Source organism: Chelonia mydas, chromosome 6, assembly GCF_015237465.2.
Source record: "Chelonia mydas isolate rCheMyd1 chromosome 6, rCheMyd1.pri.v2, whole genome shotgun sequence".
In the NCBI taxonomy this organism is placed as follows: domain Eukaryota; kingdom Metazoa; phylum Chordata; order Testudines; family Cheloniidae; genus Chelonia; species Chelonia mydas.
The window spans coordinates 39,240,714-39,259,579 of NC_051246.2; the positions used below are offsets into that span (position 1 = coordinate 39,240,714).

The 18,866-nt window shown below is 41.3% G+C and overlaps 1 protein-coding gene across 4 annotated transcripts in view; it reads left to right on the forward strand.

Moving 5' to 3' along the window:
- The window catches only part of MICAL2 (microtubule associated monooxygenase, calponin and LIM domain containing 2), a 181,842-nt gene that overhangs the window by 112,533 nt on the left and 50,443 nt on the right, over window positions 1-18,866 (forward strand). The window lies entirely within an intron of this gene.

Consider the following 18,866-nt stretch of genomic DNA (forward strand, 5'->3'; position numbering starts at 1 on the left):
ATAGCTCTTCTGTGGTCTGATCCGTAGCCCACTGAATTTAATAGGAGCCTTTCCACTGATTTCTTTGACTCAGACTTTGACTCAGGCCCATAACCATTAATGTTGCACCACAAGCTGTCACATCTACTTAAGATGAATAGGAGTTTGGTGATGGGATTTACTCTCCGTGGGAACAAGAGCTCTGAGCTCAGGGATTGACAGAACTGCACACACAGATGAAAATATAGCTTCTTTCCTCTAACTTCACCTGCCTCTCCCATGTTTTTTTTTTTCCAAATATTTATAGCATTACGAAGGTCACGCTGTAGTACATGCTATGTGTTCTTTTCAAGGACTGTATTGCATTCTAGGGAACCCAGGTAATGTTTGTTGATAAGCTTTATCCTTCTGTTATCTTCAGCTCTTTACAGAAGGATGTTGCTACTCCAGTTTGTAAACTCCAGAAATCTATTGGACTCTTGGCTGCGGTTCACAATAACTTGTTGTATGGTAACATTGTGATTATTCCCCCCCCACTGCCCAGTTAATCGTGTTTGGTTATCTTTTTGGTTATCCTATTTTCTCCTTCTCCTCCTCCTCCTATCTCTGCAGTTCTTTCACCTCTTTCCTTGCTTCTCTCAGCAAAAAATATGGCTGGTAAAATAATGGAGAAATTGGCTTGCAAATAATTATTTTATTACAGAATGTGTTAGCAATTAGTATTACTGAACCTGTATGAGCTACTTGAATAGTGGAAATAAAAAACATTCTCAAAGAATTGTTAGATGAAGAACTGCCAAAAGGAACAACAGATGTTGTTTTCAATGAATTATTCAACCAGCTCTGATTTAAAAAAGGCAAGACACACAATCCCGAAGGCCCAAATCCTATCAGGAATGGAAAGTTTGCCTGGCTAAGAGATGTACAAATCAAAATAGGGACCAGTGACTTTTATGTAAAAGAATGAATGTTGGGCAGTATTTTAATAAGAATGGTCAAAGCACCTCCAATAAGAATTAAATTGACCCTTCAGGCAAACTGATCTTCCTTGGGGGCTGTAAGTTTTGCCTGTCTTCGTGCTTTCTGGTTTTGGATAGAAGCAATGGAATTGAAATACTTTGAGAGATCATTGTGCTGTTTCCACCCTGGCCCCATTGTAGGATCCATTTGACAAGACACATTCATTGTTGACTCCCTGCATTATAATGTATCAATAGTCTAAATCCTCTTTTGCATTAGGAGTAATGAAGTTCCTAAGTACTGTTTTGCAATTGGTGCGTGTGTGCTTTAGTGTGAAGAAATGAACCAGTCAATGAGAATTGATTCTTATTAACCATGTTTATCCTGTACCCAGGGACCAACCAACATTGGGGCCCCAGGTGCTGAATAAATACAGCATAGTACACAGTCCCTACCTCAAATAGCATACAATCTAAATTGACCATACAGACGTGGGAAAGGGATGTAACATATAAGCAGAATGATCAATGTGAATGTCATGTTAATTCCATGCTTCAGTCAAAATTGTTGTTAAATAAAGTTTTTATAAGATTAAATGCCCTCTGTTTATTCCTTTATAGTACTGCTAGAAGAAGAAGATAGTACATAAACCCATACAGATGTTAAACAGCTGTAATTCAGGACTCCGATCCCTCATGAGTTCTCTGTGCTCTATGTGAACAGGCCACACTGTAGATGAGAAGACTGTGGATGCCTTTTTTCTTGCCTACAGTTGAGCCATTTCCAAAAGCCCCCTGCTCTATAAATCTCCACCTGTAGCACATGCCATTTAAAACACATACCCACAACAATGATGCCTTTTTTCTTTTCTATGCTTTGTATTAACAATGGCATTTCTTTGCTTAAGAAGAAGGGCGGGGGGGGGGGGGGGGGGGAAGCAAATCTACTGCCACTCCAGGCTTGAAGCACTTGCTTAACAGAGCCCTTCCAACAAACACGGGTTTGGAGTTGATGCTGGTAATGCCTCTCTAAATCATTTCATTCTTTGCGTTCTTCTATTTTTTTTTTTAAGGAACGCAAGCTACATCTATGCTGCAGACCTCATTAGTGTTCAGTAGTTACAGAGATATAAAGCATCTCAGCCATGTCAACTCATGGGTTTTTTTGTTTTGTTTTTTTAATTTGGTTCAAACTGTTTCGAATATAATTACTATACAGGTATTAGAATCACATTGGTCTGCACTTTTGAAAAGTCAAGCTGATTATGCTTGGGTCACATAGTTATTAATTCAATACAGGATTACTTGCCTAAGAATCTGTTAATGAAACCATAATTTTTAATGTTGTTCTAAAAGGTAGACTTCCTTTACTTTCATGCTAGTACTTTAGGATCCAAAGAAGACCTGAAATTTTTTTAAGCATCTGAGAAGTAAGTTTGGTTTTTCAAACAAACAAAAACAGCTTGAAATTGCCAGTCACCGGGTTAGTAATTCCTGTATAAATTCAGATGTTTTTGAGTCATAAAAGCCACTGTGAAACAGCTTTTCCCCTTCCTTCTGAATTTTGGAGTACACAACAGCAATAAAAATATGAGCAAGATAATACTTTATGAGCTCCTACCTCAAGTATTAGGTCACAGGTCTGCATTGTCCCCACAACGTGCAGTACAGATAAGGTTATCTTAGTTGACTTTCCTCCACTTGCTATCCATACATTCCTCACATTCCAGTTAAAGTGATGAATTTAGAAATATATTGAATTTAATCCTTAATATTTATTAATATTTTGAAAGATTGACATGTTTATGAAGCACTTGATTGTGTATGGAAGATAAAGTTGTAGAAGCTCAAAAGACATAATGCATTCATGCTTGGTCCAAATATACAAATTAGCAATGTAAATATTTCTCTCTGCCACTTTCCTTTTCTTCATGAACTGCAAACATAAGAATAAGGACAAAGGCTTTGATCTCATCTCCTCAGGTGGTGGTCTCCGAACTCATTTCAAATGGCTGGAATTTCTCATGTATTCTTTTGAAAGGTGAAATTATAAAGGAATTTGCATGTTACTATGGTGAAGTACCCTTGAACTTGCTGATTTGACATTTCTCTGCACATATTGGTTCATGTTTTCGTTTTATTATTTTACTGCTTTTAGCATATTGTAAAAATCACTGTTTGACCGGCATTAAACTAATGTTTATTACTCTAATGGCTTAAAATATTGCTGCTCCATGCTGAATCTGTTGTGATTACACGCATTAATATACCAGACTAACACAAATTGCTCCAATGTTTTATGTAACGGTTGTTCTAAAATGAAAGCTGTAGTGTGCTAATGACTCCTATGCAAGAAACCTTTTGCCATCTTCTTCACCTCCTGCCTTTGTTTCTAATACCTTTTCAGTCAATCGCTTTTACTTTAGCAGGTTGCTAAGTTTTGCTTATTTTGTTGTAGCGTGTTAATGTTGTCCTGAGATGCATTCCGAAATTGCCTGCTTTAAATCCTGTGTTGCTTTCCTAGTCAGAATTGTCTGCTTATGTTATAAGGCTGAATTTCGAAGTGTTTGTGCACCGAGTAGGTAAGGGATTTTTAAAATGTTTTTGTTAAAGTAACTTGCTAGAGAAGAACTTGTATATGTGTGTGCGCATGCCCGCTAGAGCTGGACAAAAGATCCTTTTGACACTAGGTTAGCTCGTCAGCTTACAACTGGGGAGCTTTAGGTGAAGCATAAAGGGCTAGATTGTCACAGCCTTTAGTCCCTCTTTTGCGCCTGCTAAACTGAGTAATGTCCCAGAATTTACTCTTCTGTGTGGCCCTGTTTAGATTGCCACTCTAGCCCTAGAGTATGAGCTGCCAAACCCCACTGCGAGTTAATGGGCGGGGGGAGGGGGTGTTTGGGAAGAGCGCTGGCTGGTTCCACCCCTCCTACTTGCCAGTCAGAGAGCTAATCAGGGTCATAGGTAAGAGTGAGCTGCTCCACAAAAAGGGTGAAGTAATTTACTTTCCTCTTCAGAGCAAGGTCTGTTCCGGTGGTGGTATGCACCATCCCTTACTCAAGGCAGATCGTAAGATTACAGACTTTCAAAGGGAAAATTCCTTGCCAAACATTGTTTCAGATAGTCTGAAACGTCCTTGTTGTGGGAGGATGGAGAAGGAACAGAGACAGTAGTTGGCTAATTTTAGTGTCAGGTATCGGGGCAGCCGTGTTCGTCTGTATCCACAAAAACAACAAGGAGTCCAGTGGCACCTTAAAGACTAACAGATTTATTTGGGTATAAGCTTTCATGGGTAAAAAACCACTGCATCTGAAGAAAGTGGATTTTTACCCACGGAATCTTATGCCCAAATAAATCTGTTAGTCTTTAAGGTGCCACAGGACTCCTTGTAGCTAATTTTAGGTGTCTTCTCAAACTTTGTTAAAGTTCAGACCTAAAACAAGACCAGACAAGCACCCACAAAGAGATGAAGAAAAAGAATAGTGAAAATACAGCTTCTGTCTGATGCTTGTCGTTCAGTTGCTGGAAGACCACCAATACAGACCAGAGCGTGAGGCTCTGTTAGCCACTCAGGGCTTCTTTGGCTTGTGAAAATGCTTGGCTAGTATACTTTTATCTTCCTGGGCCAGTCTATGGAAAGCAAATCTTCTTTTTGCCTAGGTTGGGCTGTTCAGCACCATTTGTGGCTTGCCAGGTTGATTAAGAGGTGTCACACGACCAAGATCTTCTGTTGGTATCACAAGCTTTTATACAGTCTTCAACCTGCCCTCTTACTCAGAGTAGTTATCAAGCTGGTAGCTGCTGGCCAACACCAGCATCACCTGAATTTTTGATCCTTGGCATGTAGCCTGGAGTCTTTGGTAGCTGATCTCCTCCTGATGATGGGGAATTAAGACGAGATGTCTATGCTGCTCTTGTTAGAACTTTCACCAGTCTCTGACAGCAGAGCACACTAGGTGATGTTGCTTTGCTTGCAAGTCCTGATGGGAGTGAACAGGAGTATGCAAAGGTGAGTACATTTGTTCATTTCGAGGATTATCATGGGGATAGTTGTGAATAATTTCTTCTCTTTGCTGATGGGGCACCGGGGTGTCTTTCTTGTCAGCTCTCTAGTTTAACATCTATGTGAGGAGCACAGGGCTTGTCGTACTGCATCGATTAGTGGTCCATCTAGTCCAGGATCCTGTGTCTGACAATGGCCAGCAACCAGCTACTTTCAGAGGAAGGTTCAAGAAATCCTGCAGCAGGGAGTGATGGAATAACCCATCCCCATGGAAAGTTTCTTCCTAACCCCAGTCATGTTGGCTTATTCCCTGAGGAATGAGGGTTTCCACAACTCTTTTTTGTTCGGGTTTTGTTTTTGTTTTTTGTTTTTTTATTCTTGCTGTTACAATTCTGGATATTTTACTTTTTGTCCATATAAACGTCCAATCTTTCTTTGAATCCGGCTTGGTCTCCATGTGCTTGTGGCAATGAGTTAAACAGGCTCATTGTGCATGGCACACTCAGTCTTTAATTTTCTCCTGAAGTGACGGGAGTGATTGTTAGCCATTCTCGCCAATGTAGGATCATGAATGAAGGCTGTCATAAGTGTCTGAAGATCAAGCCTGATAAAACAGAGCTAATGTTGGTAAGTAAGGGGGGAAGTATGTGGAAGAGCTGACAGTTGTTACAACTGCTTCCTTTATCAATGGAAAAAGACTCTCCTGGTCTGGATGGTGCACAGTCTTTAATAGTTTAGTGGACCCACTGCTATCACTCTGAGAGCAGCATGAAACGCCTTTTGTCATCTTCAACTGACCTAGAGGCTGGGGTTCTTGTTATTTGATATAAAGTTAGCCAGTTCCTGAGCATTTGTCACCTTCATGCCAGATTACAGTAATGTGCTTTGCTTGAAGCTAACTTGGCAGACGACTCAGAAGCATCTGTTAGTGCAGAGCACTGCAGCCCCCTGGTTAAATAGGGCTCGCCCATGTGATTGTATGACATCTTTCTTTGGGCTCTTGATTGGCTCCCTGTGTGCTTCCAGGTGCACCCAGATGCTGTGGTGATGAGCACCTTAGTTATTACTATTACAAGATTTTAGAAAAAGTTGATAATTGTCTGTAAAGCCCTAGATGGGCTAAGACTCAGATGTTTTGGAGACTGCTTCTCCCCTATGCCCAGGCTAGTCGACTGGAATGCTCTTACTGTCTTTCCCTGTAATTTAACTTGGGGAGAGGCAGAGCATTGTCCCAGAGGGCATTGGAATAGTGCTTGGAACTTATGCCTACTCTCAGCTCACCACAACTCTAATGTGGAGACCTTTAGGATGAATTGAAACAAGCATCCGTTTAAAATAAATTCCCTACTCAAACATGGAAAGTTATGAATTGAGAAGCAAGGTAGGGAATGGGCTGGCAGGGGTGGTCCATGTTTACTACCTATTTGTACAGTGTATTGTGTCTTCATGCCTACCTTCCGTTTGGTAGATACCTTATAAATATGGCATTAGCCTGGCATAAAACCAAGCAATATCAGAATTCCTATTTTATCGTGTCCAGTATTTCAACACCTTACCACTTAGTGTCAGATATGCACCCTATCCATGTGTCACCATTACGTAACTCAGCATTTTTACCTTACTAACTAAATACAAATAAAAGATGTCTGAAAAAATTTCCTGGAAAAGGAAGAGGAGGCTGTTCTCAATGTAATAGGCCAAGGTTTAGTAACAATTAGTAGAAAGACATGCCATGTATTAAATTTTATTGGGCCTTTTATCTCCCATGTTCAATTAATAAGTTGCTCTTTGACCTTTGATTTGTTTTTATTAGTCATGAAGGATTAGTAAACAGCTCACAAATGAAGCTGACCTTGCGAAATCTGAGCTTGATCTCTTATCGACCTGATTCAGAAATTCCAAAGCCTGTAAGCTCCCTTCTGCTCCTTCACTGTGCAGGAGGGTGCTGCCTAAGTAATGTGCTGTCTTGAGGATGCAAATCAAGAGGACAGATATGGAGTCATGACTACACCCTTTTCATGTATACAACCCCCAAAAGCTGTGGAGTTCATAACTAAAGAAAACAAATATCTGGACCGGCCACTGTCTGAAGACAAGACACTGGGCTAGATAAACCATTGGTCTGACTCAGTATGGCCATTCTAATATTCTTAACAATTGCAAGCAGTTGCTGCTTTAAGCACTTGTGCACAGTACTGCCACATCAAGTTTCTCGTATATGGACATGTTCAGGTGGCTCCTGAACATGGCTGTCACCATTGTCTTAATGCACCGCATGTGTAGAGGGCCAATGAGAGCATCTGCAAATATATTTGGTCTCAGGTTCTCTGTTCCAACACTACACCCTCATTTCTCAGCTTCAGCCTATGTATCCAGAACACACTCAACACTGTAGGGATAGTCATCTGCTTCCAATGGTCCCTTTAGTCTGCCTTCTTCAGGGGTTGCACCCAAAATAGATGGGGGAGGCGTGTGCATGGATGTTTCATTGTGTTCCACTGCCCTGCCTCTTTCCATAGTCCTGTCCTGTCTCCGCAAGGACTTCTGCCAGAGGGGATAGTGCTTGCTCTATAAACATTCCGCATGTGGTGGTGCCAAAATAAAAAAAAGTCATTTGAGGTCATGGCTCCAGACTTGCTGGGTAGGGGAATCTTTTGTATGCTTCTTGACTCTTAAACTTGTCATCCACAGAAGCATAATTACTGACATAATTTCAATGAGCAGAAAAACAATTTAATTTGTGTGGGCTTTTTTGTTAATATAAGCTACTTTTAGTCTGTATACTTTCTGGGAGGCTTAAAAGGGATCAAGCCAAAAACAAGGCCTCCAGAGAAAGGAGAGGAAAGCTATGTAATAACTTCTACTACATTGGAATCACCGAAGTGGCACGAACTGGGATCTTAAGGCTTGTCTACATTGCAAAATTAGGTTGTCTTAATTTAGGTCCACCTAGGCCACTTCAGTAATTCAATCGGCTGTTGGTGCCAATGGAGCATGTACTCACCAGGAGCGCTTGCACTGACGGAAGTGGGGCAAGGTGGGGTGACAGCCCCTTCTGTGAGCCCCGCGCTGGCTCAATTTCACAACAGAGCCTACCAGCAGTGAAGCTGACACTGAGAAAATTGAAATTGAGCGGGGAGCCCGGCCAGCACCCCAGCAGGAAGTTGGAAGCCAGGGGGAGCAGGGAGCCCAGGCAGCAGCCTACCTGGGAGCCGGAACCTGCGGGGCAGCGGGGCTCCCAGTGGTGAGAGGGGAGCCCAAGCAGCAGCCTGCTGGGAGTGTGCAGCCAGAAGTCTGGGCGGTTGTGGGGGAGGGCAGCTGGGCTTTAGCTAGAGCTCCCACACTCACCCACCCTTGGGTGATGGCCTGAACTGTGAGCCAGGCACAGGATTCACAGCAGGGAACTTACCAGCCTTTCTTGTCAATTTCACAGCTCTGGCAGGCAGCCCTGAAATAGACAAGAATTTTAGCCAACAGCTGATGTAAGTAAGGCAGTATCTACAGGGACACTGCCTTTACCTAAGTACCCTGACATAAGCCTCTTGTGGAGGCAGAGTTATTATATCCGTGTAGTAGGGCACTTATATCAACAGGAACAAGGCTGTAGCACAGACCCTGACATAGGTCGACATAAGCTGCGTTACGTCAACCAAACTCTGCAGTGTACATCAAGCCTTAGAGACAAATGACTGAAATTAAATTGTTGTTTGTATCCATGTTGGTCCCAAGATATTAGAGACGCAAGGTGGGTGAGGTAATATCTTTTATTGAGTTGCTCTTCTGTCAGATAGTATACTAACTACAGTTCATCCACACGCGTAAATAAGAATAAGAAATGCAGCAAAACTAAAATGCCTGACTGCTTAATTGTCTAAGGGTAGGACCAAAATATCAAAGGATGATCTATAAGTGAGCCCCACCTCATTCTTCTTGTACATTAGAGAAGTATATTAAGTCCATCTCCTGAAAATGCAGGGTTTAGTCTCAAACGTTGGGGTTAAGTGATAATTATCTGACTGTAAGTCAGTTAAATGTATCTATTTTTGAAAGCACATGAATGTACTCTGTAGCTGTGAAACGATCCCTCCTTGTAATAATTATTTCTAACAGTGAAATGCACTGTCTTGCCATGTCCTCCTGTGTTCACCTGTATTGGTTACAAACCAATAGCTTTCTTGAGCAGGAGCTGCTGGGTGCTTTTGGTCACTAGGCCACTGAGTACAGACTTGGGAACTTCAGGCTCCCAGGTCTGAACACTTTGGTCATAGTCATATATGGATTCTGCTATTCATTTCTTTCCCCCTCTTTGGTTCTTCTCCCAAAGGAAAATCTTGTCGAAATATCATTGCTCATTTTCAAATGTTGGTTTTGAGTTTGGCGCTCAGAAAATTGATTCTGTTGGGGTTTTCTGTTCCCCAGTCATAACGCAACAATTCAGTGACCAAACAGATCTGTGCTAGCACTGCAGAGCCAATGTAACTTCTGAAGAGCACGGTGTGTTCTCTCCGCTTCACTCATCATTGGCCACACTGTCAATTCATTCTAGAATCTGTGGCTGGTGGGGATAGTGCAAGGTTATCCCAGACTGCTTTTCAGATACAAAGATGAATTAGCACGGCCAATTGTGAGAAAAATAATGAACCAAGCAAATTTAACATCGTAGTTGTTAAGAATAAATGTGAAACATAAAGGTGCTGTTTCTATTAGAGATGGACCTGAATGAAAATCTAGACTTGGGGATAAGCAAGGATCCATTGCTGGACTTCTGTAGCTCAGCACTTTATGGGTTAATTTAAACTTTGAGTGAGTTCTGATATAGATGTGAGCTTCACAAGTCAGGCCATTCTTTAATTTTTAAGGTCGCTTTTCCACACATCACTGCACATTTAGTTAAATATTTTGATTCCAAGGAAAACAGTTGCTCTCCCAGTGTGTCTATCTGGAATTAGTTAGCTAAAAGTATAGACAAAAGAATTGTTTACCCAAGGTTTCATCTGTGTTTGAGTGGGTGGGTGGGATGAAGACAGAATGGCCTCATTTAGATCATTGAAGATGGTGCCAATTTTAAATTTAATTGAAAACAGATTATCTGTCACTTATAAAGATTATAAAGAGGAAAAGATTTCATATGTACTCTTCCTGTAAAAAGATGAATATTTTCAATCTGGGACTGCAGTAGGAAATGCTAGAGTAATGAAGACACTTACACTGAAGAAACTAATCTGAAAATTTAGGTTGAATAACAAATAGAATCAATTCCAGTAAATGAAACCTTTGGAACCAGCGTGGCAATTTGTATGATCAGAAGCTTGTCAGTGGCATTTGAAAGATGAACATTTCAAATTTCTAAAATATTGCACTAATGCATTTAATATATCCTTAATTTGGGGAAACCTGAAATGTAGGGTGTTTCACAATGTTGGATAAAATACAACATCTTTATTTCTGTGCAGGCTTTTAGACACTCCTCACACCATCGTATTTGGGTGCTTTGCTAATAAATTCGTCCTCCGTACCCCTGCAAGGTGGGGGAAATACCATCTTCATTTTGTAGATGGGAAAATAAGACAGAGTGGTTAAAATTAGGATTTTCCTTAACTTAGTGGGAATTGGTGCCCAAATTTCTTAGGTTGCTTAGAAAATCCCACCTAAAGTGACTCGCTCAAGATCATACAGGAAGTCTGTAACAGAGGAAATTGAACCAGATCACCTGAGTTAATAGAAAGTCCATCCTTCGTTCCTTTTGTCCTGTAGAACTCTGTACTCGGGTTCTTTAGTGGGTGTTCCCAGTGGGCGCATGCCTTCAAAGACAGTCGTCATCATAAACTCAATAGTAAAAGTGCCAACTTGTCGCCATACTTTCTTTTAGTTGCACAATAATAACAATCCACAATCTCACATATGTTCCAAGTACTACATCTCAGTAGCATAGTGATGTGTTACGTCATTTCTTCATTCATGACCAACAGTATCGCCACATTGTTTACCAGAAAAAAGATGAGCTAGGAAAAATTTCACAGTGTTGTGCTTCAGTGTAATAAGACAGACCCTGAGCATCTACATAGTCTTTATAGGTCTCTTAGACTTATCAATTTCCAATAACAGCATATTATCTTTATGTAAGTGTAGCCCATGTACAGTAGACAAAGTAAGCACTCATTATTGATGTTATAGAGGGACTTTTACCAGGGTCTCTGCTGGCCATTAATAGGTACAGCCAACAATATCATACTTGCTCACTAACTTATTCTTTTTCCTGGTTCTGTATACAGTAAAGCATCAGAGGACTAGAAAGGTTTTGACCTAACATATTAGCTCCTTGAATCTTTCATACTGTATTGTAATGATGCTGACTGATTTAGAATTTTCTGAAGCAATAGATGCTGTTGTACAGTTAGCATACACTGACAAAAGTAGTCGATTGTCATTAGGACATTTCCATTTTAATTGGCTCAGAGTCTGTCAGTAGATACTTGGAGCGTGCTATCGACCCACTGGCTGCGATTTAACTTCAGATTTGGCTGAGTAAGTGCTACCATTAGGATTAACACCTTGCAGCTGCACAGCATGTCTATACCCTCAAGGATAAATTTATTTAAACATTTTGGCAAGAGATTAATATGAACTTCAGGCCAAACTAGCCCCAGAGAATGTATGCTTACAGCTAGAGCTCATTAGCATGCTCAAACAGAAGACACAAGGAAAATTCAGTAATAGCCTGTAGCGGAAAAGAAGAAAATTCTTACGTGCATGCAATAGGTTATTTCAAGTGGCTATTTCCTATGGGCTGTGTCCTCTGTCGGTGTAATCTGGTGCTGCTTGATCAAGTTCCATGGAGAGACATCAGCTGACAGCAGCAGAAAATTTGGTTTTGTGTATCTGTCCATTCCAGAGAGTGGACATTTCAGTGACTTTTATGTCATTGCATATGTTGATCATTTAAGGTTCAAACAGTCATATTCAGCCTGTGAGTTTATAGTAGGAAAACCTTACAAAAGGAGGGCCCAGTCCTAGAGAGGAAGGATGAGCCTGTGGTTACAGGTCTAGCCTGCCTGCCTGCCTCAGTTCCACCTCTGTAAAATGGGAATAATGGTTCTTCCCTACCTCAAAGGGGCGTTGTGAGGATAAAAGGATTAAAGATTGTGAGGCTTTCAGATACTATGGTAACGGAGCCATAGAAGTACTATAAACATAGATAGAAAACTGAGGTGCAGAGCGCCCTCAATTCGTCAAACAGGAGGATGACTCCACACATGGGCACAGATCAAGCATGACACTTAACGTGCTTTAAAATTATACACAGGCTTCAGTGCTTTGCTGGATCCGGGAATTTACTTCACGCATCCCTTTTTTATTTTCTTATGCAGAAGAAGGTCTCATCACGTCTAGTTTTATTTACAGTTCTTTCTTTAAATCAGAGCATGTAAATCCTGTCTTTTTTCTTTTCAATATTTGTCTCCTCTTCCACGGGGCTTCTAAGGAGAACTCAGCCATTGTCCAGTTGACAGCTGATTCGATTTGTTTTCATTCCTATGAAAGAGTAGGTAATAAATAACAAAAGGATTGCAAATCTGTATAGTATCCAGTCTTTTGTTTGAACTGGCGAAGCTCTTCATCTGTGGTGTTTACATGAGCCTACCAACAGCTTGGCACTGCTTTTTGTACTAGGTTCATACCATTTCTTTTTCAGAGGGATTGAAACATTCCTTGGGTAAATGCATGACGGGCCTGATTCCACCACCTTTAATCCCAGTGAGCAGTACCTTACTCTGTAAAATGTCACTGAAATCAAGGTGCTGTTATGTAATCTCAGTGTGACTGAGAACCAGGTTTAAGCAGAGAACATTCAAATTACTCAGTATATCTAGGCCCTCATCCTGCAAAACCTTACGTGTGTTTTAACTTCCTGTATTGTGGGAGAAATGCTGGTCCCACTGAATTTAATGGTAGTTTTGCCAGTTTTGTCTTTGGAAAACTCACACTCAGGGTAGTCCCCTTGACTTCATTGGGAGTGTTCACAGTTCAGACAGTTCAACAGGTGTGAAAGTCGTTGCATGGTTGAGGGCATTAGAGAAATTCCTAACCTTTCTTTATGAGAAACAGCAGTAATTACAAATTAATATTTTAAAATGTCTTGTAACATTTGTAACCAAATATTTGGTTACAATATGCACCTAAATGTAGCACAGATACCTAGACTAATTTCTTTCTACTTTGGGATGAGGTGGGAATATGATGGAATTGTTACATAGAAACTTTAAAAGATTGCTGTTCAAAGAAGTTTGTGACTGATTGTGACAGAGAGGTGTCTTGTTAGTAATGGGCTTTCCCCAGATCCTGTTGGGGAATGATTCTGTTCTTTGAAGTGTGAGGAAAATGAAGTACCAATCTCAAGCCTGATCTGTAAAATTAGTAGTGGTAATTTACCCATTACAAAGTTGGGCCAACTACATAAAAGAATAGGAATGGAAATCAATTTTCACATGATTGTTTAGAAGAGAGAGCCAGCCCTAAATGGACTTAAAAAGCACAGTTGTCTATAAAGCAATACCCCCAGGTACTTAAATTGTGTGTGTTAGGGCTATTTTAAAGGAACTCCAACTTGAAATCAAGTCAGTTTCAAAAAAGGAGTTAGTAAGAGTTTCACATACTGCATCTGTCCCTAAATATCCATGTCCATTTTTGTGATTTAACGTTCACATTTTCCTATGTTTTAAAAAGTTTTTTTTCTTCCTTGTTGCTATGTAGAAAAAACACACAAACTTGGGAGGAACTGTCTGTGTACAGAAGAAACAGAAAATCTGAGTGTACACAAAGTGCGGTCAAATGCCAAACTAAACACACCAAAATAACAGAGAAAAATTGCTTTTCTCTTATCTCTCAGTTGTAGTAATTTCAGGGGGTAGTCATTACAATAGTAGGAACACAGTTTTCAGGCAGAATGTGGTGTGTATTTTTTAATGAAGTGTCGCTTTAAAGGTTTGTTTATGTTATGCTAAACAAAGCATGTTTTAGCAAAATAGGCTTTCACACTTGATTTTCCATTTGGATTGGACTAATGGAATGCCAGGCTCTGATATAACTCTAGGCTGTGTGTGCAGGGGAAGAGAGGTTCATTCCCGTGCAGATACAATTTGTCCAATCTCTCCTGTCCAAGTTCTGCTTTTCCCATTAAACAGGAACTTCTGTTGTGAGTCACCATAACTGGACCTATGTTGGGTTCCATTCAGCTTGTAAACTAAGAAGACAAGGGTTGTACTAGCAACCTGAATGCAGGGGGACTTGTTACCTGGATGGATGAGCAACTTTGAAAAAGATGAGCTGGCTCCCAACACAGAAGAGAGGCACAAAAATTGAGAGGTGTGAATTTCCTTACAAATTAAATGAAATCTCTGCAGTCATGGGGTGCATGACTATATATGGATGTTAGCAACCACATAAACATCAGGAGCTAGATTCACCCGAGTTCCACCGACTGAGGATGTGGCCAAAGGTTTTTTAACCCATTTAAAAAAAAAAAAGGCCAGCATGCAGAAAGCTTTAGTATCAGGACTGAGGGTTTTAAAAACATTCTCTTACTCTTCTCTCTTTCTCAAATTGAAACAGACCAGTGTGAGTGTATAGTTGTTAACTTGATAACTGGCCAGTGTTTACTCAAAGTGGACTTTTAATGTTGCATTCAACATCTGGGTGAAGACAGTGGGCTAGATCCTGGTCTTTGTTCCACCTGCTGTGGGCCACTCAAGCAATATAAGAGGCGGAAAGCCATCTTAAACTTTATTCCTCTGCCATATGAGAACCATAGATGGTGTAGAGCCAGCATAGTGTTGAACTTTTGACTAGGAAAAGGGGGTGTTTGGGAGAATTGTAGCAGCTCTGTCCTCTCCAGCTCTTAGGACAGCCTCTTGGGGGCCATTACAGCCAGGAATAAGTTGGAGCAGACTAGTGGCTGCTCTAATTTGCACTGGGGGCCAAACTAGTCCCTCTGGCTGGCCCCAAGATTGGTAAGGTGCAGACGTAGCATAAAACCTCCTTTGAAAGCCCTTGGGCCCTGTGCAAAGCACAGCTGAGCTAGGCACCCCTGTATTCACAGCTTACACACTACTGCAATAATATTTGTACAAAACAGGTCTTGTGAGGTTCTATATGAAATCTAACACGCTGGTTATTAATATCATTGTAAAATGCATGTGTTAACCTTATATGTGAAGTTATGGATTCCCTATGTGGGATGTTACTAGAACATGTTGAAGACAAGACAGTCTAGCCTAGGTACAGGTGATAAACAGGTCTGTCCTAGACAGAGGAATGTGGGTTTACCTCAATTTACATATTAGCAGTAAACAAAGCCATCAAGCTAACCCAGCATGGGTTATCCTGAACTTGAGAGAGAGAGAGAGAGAATTAACATGGCTTCCACATCCCAGAGAGAGACATGAGATTTAATCCCCAAAGCAGCCTTCTTGACTTCTAAGACAAAGATATGCCTTAGGGATATAAAGAACAGAGCACGACTCCATCTTCATCCTTCACCTTAGGAGACAAAGAAATCAAGTGATTTGATCCCTATGATGGATCCTGGGCAGGAAAAGGCTGGAAAGGAGACTGTGGGTGAGAGAAAGGAGACTGTATTTCTGGATTAAGTTTTAGACTTTTAGATGCATGCTTTCACTTCTATGTGCTTGTAACCATCTCTACCTTTAGCTCTTTTACTTGGTATCACTCAATCCCTGCTCTTTTGTTAATAAACTTGTTTTACTTTCATCATAAATCTTCAGTGCTGTGTAAGTTCAGTAAAGTTTGTGCTTCTAGAATGCCAGCAGGTTGGAGTGTTGTACTCTAAAGGCCGTGAACCAAACACTTCCTCTCACTGGACCCTCACAGAGAGACTGATCTCTGAAGTAGGACGAATTGGGGGCGAATTCGGAGGTGGAAGGGTACTAACGTCAGCTTCGGAGGAGTAACCAGGTTGGGCAAAGCCAGAGTGAGGCTTGTGGGCTGCAGGCAGGCTGCTGAGGTCAGAGCTCTGGATCAAAGACGCACAGCCATTTAAGTCCCTCTTAGTTTGAGTTCTTTGCCTCTCAGGTACTTGGGGTTGCTTTTTTAGTTTCTTAACTAAGCACAATAGATCATGTTGGGAAGTCCACAGTAGGCCGATAAGACAGAAGTAACCAAAATCTGTTCTGTTTTTTCTCCCCTTCCCCCCCCCCCCCCCCCCCCGCATATTATCCTTTCCTACCTCTACCCTTTCCATTGTCTTTTAAGCATGTGGGCGTTTCTCACCGTGACTACAGTATAGTCCAAGGAAGAACCCTACAAAGATAATACCCTTCCCAGGAACAGGTCATGTGATTAGTTATTGGCAATCACATCACGCTTCAGATTTTTTTTAGATGAGTCATAGCTTGTGTTGCTGGGGTGTGCCAGATGTTTGTCTGTCAGTACTGTCAGTATTGTCTGAAGATAGATGGCGTCTTCGATTTTTTTGTTTGTTTACCATGGTTTTATAAGTTGGAGGCAATGGAGGTCTAAATTTAGCTCTCGGTACTAGTCATTGCTATTAAGTTGTGCAGAGCCCTCATTGTTCTGTGTGTTCTGGCCCTGGGCCACATACCTTGGATTAGTTTCAAATGATCCCCCTCTGGCTGTGATGGAGGCTGATGTATTAAAGAACTCGGAAGACGGCCACTTCCATCTTCATGGGAAGAGCCAAAGAGAAGATCTTATTCTATGAATAGAGGCTGTATTTAGTGATATTTTTCCCCCTTTCATCTATTGTAAAGAATGGAAGCAGCAGGACTGTAGTAACGAAAGCTGCAGAGCCCTCTGTGAAAGTATATTTATTTTAAGGTATGTGCAAAATTAGATTTAAAGAGCTTGACTATGTCCTTTTTAAGATTAGATGCTGTGCTCCTAGATTCTTCGGAGCCCAGGGAGTCCATAAAACGACTACAAAATCACGTATCCTATTGCTCAGAGTCTGCGATAGACTGAGTAATGACCCTTAATCAGACTGGAACAAAAGGGTACAACTGTACTGCCATCGCTCCCTGCCATTGGGGACTGGATTTTATTATTATTTCTTTCAGAGTTCAGCTGGATTTAGCTAAAGGGGCAAAATACAAATGTTCAAGCCACAAGAATCAGTTTTGATTTTCAGTGAGGTACTGAAAGGTTCTGTAACTATAACAAGGAAGCTGCTTGAGGTCATGGAAAATAATGACATGGAAGTTGTACCACAGCCTCTTTGTGATTGTACCCTGTGCTTCAGTATAATGGATGGGGGAGGGGAGGGGAGAAGGATGGAAGGAAAAACAATATTCAGATTGCCAGGCTAGACCTCGATCCTGGCTAGAATATGCATATATGATACTGCAATATACATTCCCAGTCACAGTGGGAGAGCTTTTCTGAGAGTGCCTTTTGTGTACAGTCTAGAAGATGTGTAAGATTGCAGTTTGAGAATGCAAGGGGAAAGCTATGGTGATTATAGGCATGGAACAGCTGCTCAAAACTGTCCTACAGGCCAACACTTGAGCTGCATTATAATATTTCTGTGGCAGCCTTTTGGTTGTAACACTTATGCCCTCAGCTGGTTGTTTTCCATGTTTAAACTGGACAAGTACTTAGTGTTTGAGTTATAACTATTAGTTATAATAGGCAGGAGTGATGAATGAACTCATGTCAGGTATGGAAAAGCTGTGCTGATGCAACTTAAGATGGATTTATTTCATACATGAGAGAACAGTCGATCTAGACATTTGGTCCGATTCACCTTTCATTTAAACTGGAGTAAACCAGGAGTAAGTTGGAGTAAAGCTAGTATAAGTGAGAGGAGAATCAGACTAGTGTATGAGTCAGTCTCTTGCAAAGTGGGCAAGTAGAATGTTGCAAGGGAGAGCCCTGGGGCTTTAGCAGGCAAGGAAAAAATTTAGTTGTTGGTTTTTGGTTTTTTTTGTTATCTCCAGTCCTTGTGGTAATAGGTGGGTAACTAGACGTTGCTGGTAAATTTTCATTGCACTATTGCAAGGTGTGTTATAGCTGTATGATGCATCTCCTAAAGGAGCTGGGAGTTTCAGAGGGTGATGGGCACCTATCTCCTTTAGGCACTTCTGAAAAATTTCACCTGTAAAGGAAAGAGCGCTAATTTTGAGTCTTCATTCCTTCTGCATGCACTGGAAACCTATGGATCATGTCAGCTGGTTGCCAGTAGAAGTTTATCTTCCCCAGACTCAGTGTTCATACTTAGCTCTACAAGAAAAAAATCATGTTCTGAAAAGACCGGACCCATTTTTCTCTGCCCAGCAGTCCTGGTTCACCAAAAACTATGCAGAATACTTGCACATAAAGGGCTTGGGTTCCCCTAGATACTTCTTCACATTTAATTACTCAGATGCGTAGTTTGTGTGTATGTGGGGCCTTCAAACCATATAGGAAATGCGTCTAGCAGGCAAAAAGGAGGTCTTGGCCTGATCCATCCTTTTTCTTCAAGCTACTCTAAAGAGACCACACAAGTTGTGGGAAGAGAGAACATAAATTCTTCCAGGCTACAGGCAAAGGGAGTAATGCTGCTTCCCCCTTGCCCCCACCACCACCTGGCTCCCTTCCCAGTGTTTGACCCTTTTCCTGCTTCTTTCATACATACCTCTCCAACCATCAGCAACAGCCATCTTTTATGCTCCTCCACATTTCCATACTCCAGCTCTGGCACCACTGATTCCCAAGCCCACTACTAGATGCCACTCATGCCCACTTGTCTGTCCCCTCCCAACCTAACTCCCGGTTTGGGGAGTGATTTATGAGCCACTGGATGGCCCAGGGGACTGGTAAGAGGCCATGGAGCCTTTTATCGCTACTGATTGAAAATGACTGCGTGTGGCCCATGTGAAATGAGTTTGGAGTGGCAATTGGCATTAACCAGCCAA